Raw genomic sequence first — 13136 nt, 5'->3', positions numbered from 1 at the left:
AAACTGCGTCAACTGGCAGCCGATGGTAACATTGGCATCCGACCACCTGCCCATACTTATTTCGTTCGAGCGTACCGCCGACTTCATCGTCACCGAAAAACGCACTTTCATAAACTTCAAAAAAGGAAAGTGGGAAGAATATAAATCTGCAACAGACAACAGCTTTGCTGCCCTCCATATCCCGACTGATGCCCGCCAAGGGGAGCGTGCCTTCCGTAAGGTCATTGAATCCGCCTCAGCACATTTCATTGCCGCCGGGAGAATTCCCGAAATCCGGCCCCACTTCCCGGCGGAGGCCGCGAGCTTAGCGAGGGAACGCGACCTTATAAAACAGCTTGATCCAGGCGACCCCCAAATAAGGGATATAAACCAACGCATCAGATTGCTTGTGGACGAACACAAGCGGGCGAAATGGGAAGAGCACCTAAGAGGTTGTAACCTCTCTACCGGTGTAGGTAAACTTTGGTCCACCGTAAAGTCCCTATCGAATCCGACTAAGCACAAAGACAAAGTTTCCATGGGATTCAAGGGGTTGTGTAGCGCAATATATAGCTTCTCCAACCCAATTGTCAATCTCACCTATCCGCGGCAAATCCTGTTTCACTAACAGACGAGGCTCTGGCGACCCCAAGCTCCTCATGGAATTTGAGGGTAGGGAGGGAGGGAATGGCCTGAAAGTTTAATGTGGCCACATAAATCGTTCCCGAGATGGTCGGGCTAGCGCCTTAATGGTGCTATGGTACCGGAGCGTACCGGATTTGTATCCGGCAAAGGACCATCACATCGATGACACTCCCCAAAAGCTTCGGGGAGCAACCTTATCGCTTCAACAACAACAAAGAAACGCTCATTACCACGTACAAAGCAATTGGCCAGCCGATTGCATGCTACACGTCCCCTATATGGTCGCCAAGCCTAAAAACTACTCACTGGAAAAAGCTACAGGCCTACCAAAATACTGCTCTCAGAACCGCCAAGGGCTGTCTTCTTATGTCCCCAGAACACCATCTACATAATGAGGCGAGAATACTGCCCATCAGGGAGAGAAATGAGATGCTGACCACAGTTTCTGTTGAATACCCAGAAACCTGGGCATCCCAACAGACACCTGATTGGCGAACCAGCACCGCCTAGGGGCCTAATAAGTCATCTCCGTAAGCATTTTGAGGAAATACGGCACCTGAGAACCCAGCCGTATGAAGCGAAAAAATACAAGCAGGTCCTTGGTGAACTCCATAGACAGGCGTCGGACCTTTATGTCGGAAATTGCCCGGTGAATCCAGTACTTGAAGAAAAATATCCAGAACTCGCGGAAGAGGAACGCATACTCCCCAGGGAAACGCGTGTCACTCTTGCTCAACTTCGTTCTGGATACTGTAACAGGTTAAACTCTTACCTATCCAGAATCAACCCCGACATACAAAATGTATCCTTTACAGACAATCTCTTTGCTGCCCTCCCTATCCCGACTGATGCCCGCCAAGGGGAGCGTGCCTTCCGCAAGGTCATTGAATCCGCCTCGGCACGTTTCATTCCCGCCGGGAGAATTCCCGAAATCCGGCCCCACTTCCCGGCGGAGGCCGCAAACTTAGCGAGAGAACGTGACCTTATAAGGCAGCTTGATCCAGGCGACCCCCAAATAAGGGATATAAACCAACGCATCAGATTGCTTGTGGATGAACACAAGCGGGCGAAATGGGAGGAGCACCTAAGAGGTTGTAACCTCTCTACCGGTGTGGGTAAACTTTGGTCCACCGTAAAGTCCCTATCGAATCCGACTAAGCACAAAGACAAAGTTTCCATCGCCTTTGGCGACAAAGTGCTGTCGGATGCGAAAAAATGCGCGAGCGCTTTCTGCCGACAATATATAATGCATTCTACGGTCGACAAAGTTAGACGGAGGGCCAACAGACACGCACATAAACACAAATTCAGCGCGTCACCAATCACCATCACCGCTAAAGAGGTTGAGGACGCCATTGGTCGCGCTAAACCATCCAAAGCAGTGGGCCCAGACGGCATAGCCATGCCGATGCTTAAAAGCCTAGGGAAAGAGGGTTTCAAATATTTAGCGCAGGTCTTCAACCTGTCTCTTTCCACCTTTGTCATACCCGAGAAATGGAGAATGGCCAAGGTGGTCCCGCTACTAAAGCCTGGTAAACCAGCTAACATAGGAGAGTCGTATCGTCCGATATCTCTCCTATCGCCAGTAGCAAAGACGCTCGAAGCCATTTTGCTCCCTTATTTCCAAGCAAATTTGCAACTAGCCTCCCATCAGCATGGCTTCAGAAAACTCCATAGCACTACCTCCGCGCTAAATGCCATCAGCACCCAGATAAATTGCGGTTTAAATCAAAACCCCCACCATAGAACAGCACTCGTAGCGCTAGACCTATCAAAAGCTTTTGATACGGTCAACCATGGCTCGTTACTGCAAGACCTGGAAGGGTCTACCCTTCCCCCATGTCTTAAAAGGTGGACCGCAAATTATCTGGGTGGTCGGCAGGCATCGGTGCTATTTAGAAACGAAACATCAAAGCCAAGGAGAATTAAACAAGGGGTGCCACAGGGTGGTGTCCTATCCCCACTTTTGTTTAATTTCTACATATCTAAGCTACCTTCACCACCGGAAGGAGTCACAATCGTTTCCTACGCCGATGACTGCACAGTAATGGCCACAGGCCCAGGCCCACAGATCGATGAGCTATGCAATAAAATAAACGGCTACCTCCCTGATCTCTCCAGTTTTTTCGCCTCGCGAAACCTGGCATTATCACCGACTAAATCTTCCGCGACCTTATTTACAACATGGACGTCCCAAATGTCGACCATTTTGAACATCCACGTCGATGGCTCTACGCTACCGACTGTCCTACACCCCAAAATCTTGGGTGTGACGTTTGATCAGGATCTACATTTTGGTGAGCACGCAGCCGCAATTGTTCCGAGAATTCAGAGCCGTAACAAAATCCTCAAATCCCTTGCTGGCAGTACCTAGGGAAAAGATAAAGAAACGCTCATGACTACATACAAAGCAATTAGCCAGCCAATTACGTGCTACGCGTCACCCATATGGTCGCCAAGCCTAAAAATTACCCACTGGAAGAAGCTACAGGCCTGCCAAAATACTGCTCTCAGAATTGCCACGGGCTGTCTTCTTATGTCCCCAGAACACCATCTACATAATGAGGCGAGAATACTCCCCATCAGGGAAAGAAACGAGATGCTGACCAAACAGTTCCTGTTGAATACCCAGAAACCTGGGCATCCCAACAGACATCTGATTGACGAGCCAGCACCGCCTAGGGGCTTAAGGAGTCATCTCCGTAAGCATTTTGAGGAAATACGGCATCTGAGAACACAGCCGTATGAAGCGAAAAAACATAAGCAGATCCTTGGTGAACTCCACAAACAGGCGTCGGACCTTTATGCCGGGAATTGCCCGGTGAACCCAGTACTCAAAGTAAAGTATCCAAAACTTGCGGAAGAGGAACGCATACTCCCCAGGGAAACGCGTGTCACTCTGGCTCAACTTCGTTCTGGATACTGTAACAGGTTAAACTCTTACCTATCCAGAATCAACCCCGACATACAAAATGTATGCCCCGCTTGCAATGTGTCCCCACATGACACCAACCATCTCTTTAATTGTAATGTGGAACCAACGCCTCTAACACCCCTTTCCCTATGGTCCACCCCTGTTGAAACAGCAAGTTTCCTTGGACTCCCGTTAGAGGATATTGATGACAGTTTGTGATCGGTCGCGTCTGTTAGGTGGGGCGAAGCACTGCTACAACAACAACAACAACATACAAAATGTATGCCCCGCTTGCAATGTGTCCACACATGACACCAACCATCTCTTTAATTGTAAGGTGGAACCAACGCCTCTAACACCCCTTTCCTTATGGTCCACCCCTGTTGAAACGGCAAGTTTCCTTGGACTACCGTTAGAGGATATTGATGACAATTTGTGATCGGTCGCGGCTATTAGGTGGGGCAATCATTGCTACAACAAGAACAACAACAACACCAACAACAACAACAACAACAACAACAACAACAACAACAACAACAACAACAACAACAACAACAACAACAACAACAACACCAACAACAACAACAACACCAACAACAACAACAACAAAAACAGCAACAACCACAACAACAACAACTATGGATCCGACCCCCCGTTTCGGAGGTACCCGCGGGTCTTTTTTCGGTTTTTCGTTAATATCTTTTGAACGCGTTAAAATTTTTATTTTCCGCCTTCGGATTATTAATACTGATATCAAGACGCGTCGTTTGACACCTCTCTCGATATTTTTGGTAGCGTATTAGCAGTCGACCCCTCAACTATACTATAACCATTTTTTATAAGCGCGGCCGAAGGCCGCCAACGCAGAAAGGTGTTCTGCGCAAAAATACTATGGATCCCATCCCCGGTTTCGGAGGGACCCGCGGGTCTTTTCGGTTTTTCGTTAATATCTTTTGAACGGGTAAAAAAAGTTAACTTCCGCTTTCGGATTCTTGATCTAGACGCGAATACACGTCTTTTGATACCTCACTCGAAAATTTTGGCCCAAATTTCGGTGGGTACCGTAAACTGCACTATTACCAAAGCTTTTTTCTCATAAACTAAGAGTTTCCTACAGTTCCGGATGGTATTTTTGTTTTTTTCAGGACCCCTCACCCTAAAAAAAAAAAAACAAAGTTGGAATATCGTGGCACCTTATTCAAAATATTCCCCGTACCTAGCCTGCAGCAGCAATATAGGAGTGTAACATATATGGGCGAAGCACTATTAACATACCAACAATTGCTGTTATATTCCTTACCTCAAGATCTATTGAAGCGAACTCCTCCCACATGTCAAAACAGATATCCGAATGCAAACTTTCTACTACATTTCGAAACATTTTCATATTTTGTTGCATTATGACAATGTTTTAGCCCGATTTGAAATTAAACGCTACTTGTGAATGCAAGAAAGTATCGATACTTTTGCTACCATACCATAGCAGTTAGGACCTGTAGCGAATACATGGTTCAATTATGTACAGGTTGGCTCATCTCATCAGCTGATTTTATTTATGTCATTGCATGGTCGAAGGGATTGTCAAAAGGAGATGGCAAACTCAAAATGAAACCAACACATTGGCAACATTTTACTTACACATACAAAAACTGCTAAGTTTTATGTTTCCATTCCATACCATTCGCACCAACACCAATACACAGATTTTGACAATTTGAACAGACATATTTTGTTGCTTTACAGATGAGCCAACCTGTATATAGTTGAACCATGAGCGAATATTACCAATTCCGCAACAGCACTATAGGCCGTTGTCATAGTCGAATTAAAATTGCGATTTATTGGTTTGAGGCCGCGGCAACGTGATATTTTTCATAAAAAAAAATCAAAAATTCCTCCAATTCTTTTCTCCTAGGGAGAAGAAAAATTGGGGAATAGGAATTTCGAATTTTCGAAGTCAGCTGTTTTGTCAATTGAAATTTCGTTGCGCATTTCTTATTTTGTTTAAAAAATTTAAAAGTTTAATTATTGTTGCGAATTTGTTTCAAATTAAGAAAAAAGATATAAACAATGCACATTATTGCATTTCATGTGGTATTCACTGAAATGAGTAATGAATTGATGCCACAGCAACATCAACAGAGGGGCATAAGAAGAAGACGGCGGGATAACACAAATCCGCCGGAGTTGCCTGCTTTCATTCTGCAAAGCAATTTTCTGGCGGCCACGCCGAGTTGAGTTCGTCTTTCGCCATATGCCAAAATCTAATAAAGCCTTCTTAAAAAATCCTTGCGCAATTTCTGGATGGCTGCATCAAATATACAAATAGCTCTTCCGTTGCTTATGATATACTTTTCGACTTAAAATAAAGAATATTGTGGTTGTTGTTGTATTAACAGTGAGAATATTGTGGTAGAATGTAAATACATATTTTGACACAAATTTGTAGAAGTGTGGTTTCTTAAAAGAACGAATTTCCTTTAACTATTTTGATGTATTCCCTTTAATTTAACTAGTGAAAAAACTCCTATGAAATGGCAAATGCGGCAGTTACCCACCGACGTGTGCCGTACGTACAGACGTTTGTCGTACGAAGCACGTTTGACCGAACTCTCAAGTCCGTAGAAATCAATGTGTGCGTCTGTGTACATGTACATAACATATTTGTGTGTGTGTTTTTTACAGATAAGCTTGTTGCCATTGACCATTTTGCATGTATGCTTATGGAAACATCAACTTTTTCCAATTTAATTTTTGATAAAAGGCCGGAATACATATTAAATAAGTATAAATAGATTACATATTTATAATCGGCACTTTTACATAATTATTTCGAATTAATTTCACAATTTTTCAAACTTTAATTAGGTATTCTTGCATAAAACTGCAAACGGTCAAAAATTAGCGCACAGAAGTTTACTAGGCAACTCTGTCTAGTGAGAGAGCGATCAGCTGACACGTTCTTACGGAAAAAATCAAAATTGTTTTGATTAAAATTGTTTTGATTTCACGTTCCGGGCTACGTACGTACGGGCGTTGCACGTCGGTGAGTTTTCGTTTACATTGCACACTCATAAGATAGGTCGTGTCAGCTGACACGTTTTTGGTACGTACGTTCGTGAGTAACTGCCGCAAAAGAAATCTCCCTCTCCCTCACATTCATAATACCTACTTTTCTCCCATAACCGGTTTCCTCTTTTTCGAACATTGTTCATAATAGGAGGAATGGGAGAAGGGAAAAAACTCGCACGGAATTTTCGTTTAGAATTGGGCTGATTGTGACTCAGTCTACGTAATAAAAAAATATCTGCTGACTACCTTAAATACGCAATGATTTGGGTGAGTGGCTTGGAATCATGTCCTTTCCAACCTCCCGTTCTTATCATCAGCTCCAGTAATTTTGGGCGGGTTGCTTGGAATCACGTCCCTTCCAACCTCCCACACATCACAGCCCTGTTTGTTATATGTCAAATATACATCAGCTGCTCGAAATCACGTCCATTCCGAAAGCACTAAAAATCAATTCCCGTTGCTCGCCAACATAGTCCATCCCGACAACTGATTTAATAGTGTATAATATAATTTTGTTCTATTTGTATGCTTCTGTAATTTATCTGTAATCCGTACTATACTTGTTAAATTTGTAGACTAATAAATAAATAAATAAACACAAGGTTATGCATTCCAATAACATCACCACAATCCACCAAGATGTTGCGTTTATAAATATGAAGGAACTTCAGACTTGGCAATTGATGTTTATTACGCCTTCTCCATTCACATACAAAATTTCGAGTGGCACTGTTATAAACATTCTCCCTATACAATAAAAATACTTGCTAACATATTTTGTGGCGTAATCGATTGTTATATTGCAGTTTTTAATTGCGAAAAATGTTAGAAAATTTACCAACCAGTGGGAAAAATTATTTCACTTGCAAAGTGTGCCAACACCCATAGGCAAAGCAAATGTCAAATTCTTTTTCTTATGATTTGCTTGCAACAAAATTTGGGAGTTGGCTACTTTTCAATATCTAATGGCGCCAGTGTCGCTCATTCCACCGTTCTCAATAAAAATGCATCTAATCATAATGCATAAGCTTGTGTTAAATCCATCTATATGAAAAACTGCTTATGTGTCGGGGCTTTGAAACATGGTTCTAAATTTAGGCGCCATTATTGATACTTAGCATAGACTTGACTTGACTTGATGACTGTCACTTACAGTTCTGTTAAATGCATATTGCATGTTCCTGATTACTCAAAACTTAGCAACACTTGACTTGGAAGTCTGTTGAATTTTGATTTTCTATGTAAGTTCTAAGTGACGTTTATATTTTGAGATGCCATTTGTTTGTATCCATTTCATTTTGACATTTTGGCAAACAAATTGACATTTATTGATTATGATGCCAGATTTTATGCGCTAAGTGGAGTATAAACGTGGCTAAGTTGCCAAGTTTACGCCAAGTCAAGTCAAGTCTATGCTTAGTATCAGTAATGGAGCCATTAAGCATAATTTCAGGCTTGCTATGGTCAACTTAGACACTCCTTACGTTCCAATGAACCAGTAGTGGAATTCACTAACTTTTTTAACGATTGTCACGTACACGTATTGTTTGGCTCCTTGGGGTACCCGGACTAGATCAGTATAAGAGGGGCAGTGGTCCTCAACCCTAACACCAAGGAGTCGTACGGACGCATATTTATTCCCTTCATCATCCATCCTATCAGCCTCACACACATCTCACCTCAGGAAGCCCGCCCTACCTTGGACCGCTCGTTTCATGCACCCTAACTTTAGCGGTCTCCCTCTAGCCATGCTCCGTCCCCTCCACTTACCTCTCTATCACGCCATCTTCACCTCCCGCCCAAAAAGTGCTTAACTCCGCATTTTAACTCTCAACAACAAACTCAAAATATATTGAAATCATAAAAAGAATTACAATGAATCATAATAAAAAACTTATCTTATTATTTAGGCTAAATGTTTCACTATGATGAAACGTCCTGCCGATCATTCAATACAATAAAAAAACGAGAACAAAAAAAATTTAATTTTAAAATTTTACTCGGTTAAGGGTAATGGATCCTACCTAATCGAGCTCTCTTAGTTGGTTTTACCCCTACCTATGTATGTAGATATGTATGAGATTTTAAGAATTTCTCAAAAAAAAAGTGTTCGATATTAATGTACTTATGGGCAGAATCGCTTACCATATATAGGACAACGATACAATACACCTAACCTAGTCACAATAATTTTCTTAACAATTAATTTCAGCTTGGCAAAAAAAATAAGAAATTTGGTCACTCTAATGCGACTGCTTTCCTCGCTTGCAGACACGCAGATAGCTAAATTATAATTGGCAAGTCCAACAACCTGCACACTATAAAACAAATATAAAAAGCTTTTGGTTCGTTACCATACCCTCAATAGGGTGTGCACAAAAATGTACAAAAAAAAATCTTGATTGTACCAAAAATATGTATATCACGAAAATTTAGAAAAATTTAATAATTTTTTTTTTTGATATATGCGTGTGCGCATGCGTGTACGCAACAAAAAAAAAACGTAAAAACACAAAAAAAAACTAAAACTACAAAAATTATATATGCATATAAGGAGTAAATATACGTAAAATCCGAAACCACTTCTTGGGTGATTTTGTGCTGCTTCTTACTGGCCTTTGTGCCTTGTATTGGAGTCTTACGGGAAACTGGATATGCACGAAATTATTAGTTTTCGATTTTGGTGATTGGCTACTACAGCAAAATGGTATATGTAGAAAAACTCAAATTTTGATCTCTGTGTCGAGTGTACACCACATAACAAAATAGGTGCTCCGAAAGATTGTTAAAACCAAAGACCGCTTTGGTTTTCTGGCATAATCACGAAGCACACCATTAACGGTATTCTCCTACCTTAGCGCATTAAACAAAAATGTGTATGTAACCACGCATATGTATATAAACGGGACGTCTTCCCCAGTTTCCCTATTTTGTTGTTGTTCTCATCGGGTGCATCAAAATTAGATAACTGGACATACGTATATATATAAAAAAAGATAATTTGGAACTAAAGACTTACGGCGAGTTGTGCCTAATCCCTCCACGCCAAAATTTCCGGGCACACTATAACACAATAAGATTTTATCACAAAACCGATTACTTCAAAAAAATATTTATTTTGGGACTTACACGTCGCCGCACTGTTCGTTTTACGCCACCACAATTCTCACTCCAGTCACTTTTCCTAAATCGCCACTAATCCTCTTTCCTATGACACACAGGATTTAGTTAAAATTTCAGGATTTCGTAAATTACAGTAACTAACTTCCTACGTGCGTATATATGTACGTACCGGTATGTGCGCATATCAAAATTTTAACCCAATTATTCCCAACGTCCTATCTACAGTATCCCTGTTTATTTAATTTAACTAATCCACCAGAGCTTTTAATTTAGCTAATAAATAAATTACTAATAATTACAATAAATTTTCAGGAGATTAAAGATTCAAATAAGAAAAAATCTATCACACGCATGACGATTTGAATCTACAGGCTACAGGCGTAAAACTTTTCTTGGATAAAAATTATTTTAACTTTTTACGCAAAAATTTCGCTTAAAACCGCGACAAAACTATAAACAAAATTTATGCACAAAAAAATTTACCAATTACCCCCATCTAAGCAAAAGAAATTATTACAAAATTACTATTAGCCCTACATTCACCTATATGTACTCATATATGTATCCACATATATACGCACATACTCCTACTTCTCTAAGCTACCTAACTCGGCTCACCTTTAATCCGCTGCCCTGGAACTCCGATCCTCGTCTCCTTGCCGGAACCTCCTTGTTTTCCGGAACCACGAAAAATTTATATTTTAAATTAGTTATTTAAAAACAACGCACAACACAGGTTTCACAATTAAAAAAAAACTTTATAGCACAGTGGCGCGGAGGCAGTCGTATGCCAGAACTTTAACACTTCAAACTGTCTTAGTTTTAACCTGTGTCACCCCCTTTTATATCTTCTTTCTTCGCCCTACTCGCCTAACGTTAATCACTCTATTCCTTATCCGCTAATCGTTTGCCGTTCCAGTGTAGCAATTTTTTTGTTGCTGCAATCTGTCTCTATACCATTCTTTATGCTACGTCCGGCAACCCTATCAAAAGCTCTATCTTTCGTTAAGTTCTGTTTGTTTTGTTTTCCGCCATCATTTTGACATAAGAACACGCAAGCAAAACAAACCAAGTAAAAAAAAAACATAATACCACGATTTAAGCAAGGAACAGCTGCCCACTCTCATCTTGGGTAATATTCATGAATATCTCGAGCCACGGGATCGATTAAATGCATCGCAGGCATGTCGTCATTGGCGTGGGGTGCTTTTCCAAAAGAGATTTTTCAACAATTTCAAGTTTAAATTGCATATAAACAATGATCGACAGTGCACCTTTTTTTTTTGTCAAACGTTTTGTAATCTGGCAAGTGAAGTTACACTAAATTTTGATTTCTTAATGTTTTTTTATATCAAAACAAATAAAACGTAATCTCTATAGGATTGCACGTTGTGATAATTTGCAGGGGCTCCATTTTTACACTAACAGTGTCAGCTTAGTCCCACCAGGCGATATAAGCGAAGAGAATCTTATCGATATTGAACAATGTTTCGTGGAGCCATGGAAGATGTTTTTTTAGATCGCAAAAAGTTTCCATGCCTGATCTTAGATTTGGGTGCAATCGAAGCTTTAACCTATTATGGCTTAGATGTTTTCAAAGCTTTAAACAAACCAGAAACATTGCAGCAACTGACATTGGCTTCAATAAAATTTGACCCTAGTATTACCCTATATTTACCATCGAAACTTCACTATTGCAAAAGTGTAGATCACTACAGGTCTTATAAATTGAGTATGATACTTTAAATGAGAATCTTTTGCATTCCATTGGAATATTCCCTTTGAGAAAGCTCCTAATCTGTATACGTGGGTTGGATCGGCAGCATCCCGGCATATCTGATACTTCATGGGCACACCTAAGAGCGGTCCATCTAATTTTTGCGGGGAAGAAACCGACCTGTCAGCCCACGCGGGGAACACCCACCCCTGACACGATATTTGCCATCGCTTTATTTGCGAATCGATAACTATAACGATTTTGTTATTCAGTAACTATTTTGTATCGATATTCGTTAATCGACAATCAGCTGTGTTGTTAAATAAACTGCAAGTGAATTGGCTGCGTTAAAAATCACGAAATTCACATTTCTGACAATTTTAGTTAAAAAAGAAAATCGGAGCTTTAATTAAATACCTTCAAACACGAAAAGCTAAATAAAAAAAAAAAATAAATGTAAGGCGCGATAACCTCCGAAGAGATCTAAGGCCGAGCTTCTCTTCCAATTTGCGTCGTGCTCCTCTTGATTTTCCCTACAAATTGGCCGGACGGGACCTACATGTTTTAAGCCGACTCCGAACGGCATCTGCAAGGCAGATGTGTTTTCACTGAGAGCTTTTCATGGCAGAAATACACCCGGAGCGCTTGCCAAACACTGCCGAGGGGCGACCCCGCTTAGAAAAATTTTCTTCTAATTTAAAAACCTTATTTCTAAAATTTTGATGTTGCTTTGCCCGGGGTGCGAACCCAGGGCATACGGTGTGGTAGGCGGAGCACGCTACCATCACACCACGGTGGCCGCCGAAACACGAAAAGCTGCTTTATTTATAAATCAAATTACATTTGAGTACTTGGCGTACGTTTTATCACAAGATAAAGAGTTACTGAGGCCATCGCCAGTGGACAGACGCCTTCTTAGGGAAGTAGATAACCCATTCCACCTGAATGCAACGGAGTTTCGAAAGCTGTACCGACTAACCCCAGACTTGGCTCATGATATTATTTCTCAACTTGATGGTCAATTAAGAGGTACAAGAATAACTGCGATATCAACAGAGAAACAGGTAAATCATGGAATTTCATATAATTTTCAATTGAACACTATTATAAAAATTTCAGGTTCTAACTGCTTTACGCTTCTTCGCAACTGGTTGTTATCAACGGCCCGTTGGAGAACAATGGGGCATATCAATGAGCCAGTCGTCTGTAAGCCGCTGTATACATCGCGTAACAAATGCTATCAACCATTCTTTGTTTTTCGATAAAGTAAAGTTTCCAATGACTCAAATAGAGCGGCAAGCTGCGAAAGAAGTTTTTTCTGCGTCACCTGCACCATTTGTGGGAGGTACTATTGGGGCTATTGATTGCACTCATGTGTCCATCATGAGCCCCAGAAATCATGAAGAGGCATATGTAAATCACCATGGATACCATTCAATAAATGTACAAATGGTAAAAGCAATAATTCAAAGAAATGTATTGTACTTTTTTGATTATAATATATTTTTATATACAGATTTGTGACCCCAACCTAAAGATATTGAATGTCAATGCTAAATTACCAGGAGCAAGGCACGATGCATTTATCTGGAGCTCCTCTGCAGTACGGAGAGTGATGCAGAGAAATTTTGAAAATGGTAGCCGCAACATGTTTTTGATAGGTAAGTGTGTTTAATGCACTGAAAT

At 40.9% G+C, this 13136-nt stretch overlaps 1 long non-coding RNA gene and 1 pseudogene across 1 annotated transcript in view; both read left to right on the top strand.

Annotated features, from left to right (window-relative positions):
* LOC137237002 (uncharacterized) overlaps positions 1–13136 on the top strand; it is a 217123-nt gene that overhangs the window by 14795 nt on the left and 189192 nt on the right. The gene's annotated exons all lie outside the window — the stretch shown is intronic.
* Positions 9893–11700, top strand: LOC137238778 (uncharacterized; annotated as a pseudogene).

The sequence above is a fragment of the Eurosta solidaginis genome, chromosome 1 (assembly GCF_040869045.1).
Source record: "Eurosta solidaginis isolate ZX-2024a chromosome 1, ASM4086904v1, whole genome shotgun sequence".
Lineage (NCBI taxonomy): Eukaryota > Metazoa > Arthropoda > Insecta > Diptera > Tephritidae > Eurosta > Eurosta solidaginis.
The sequence above is the reverse complement of the archived record's forward strand: the minus strand, read 5'-3'. Positions and strand labels throughout refer to the sequence as shown.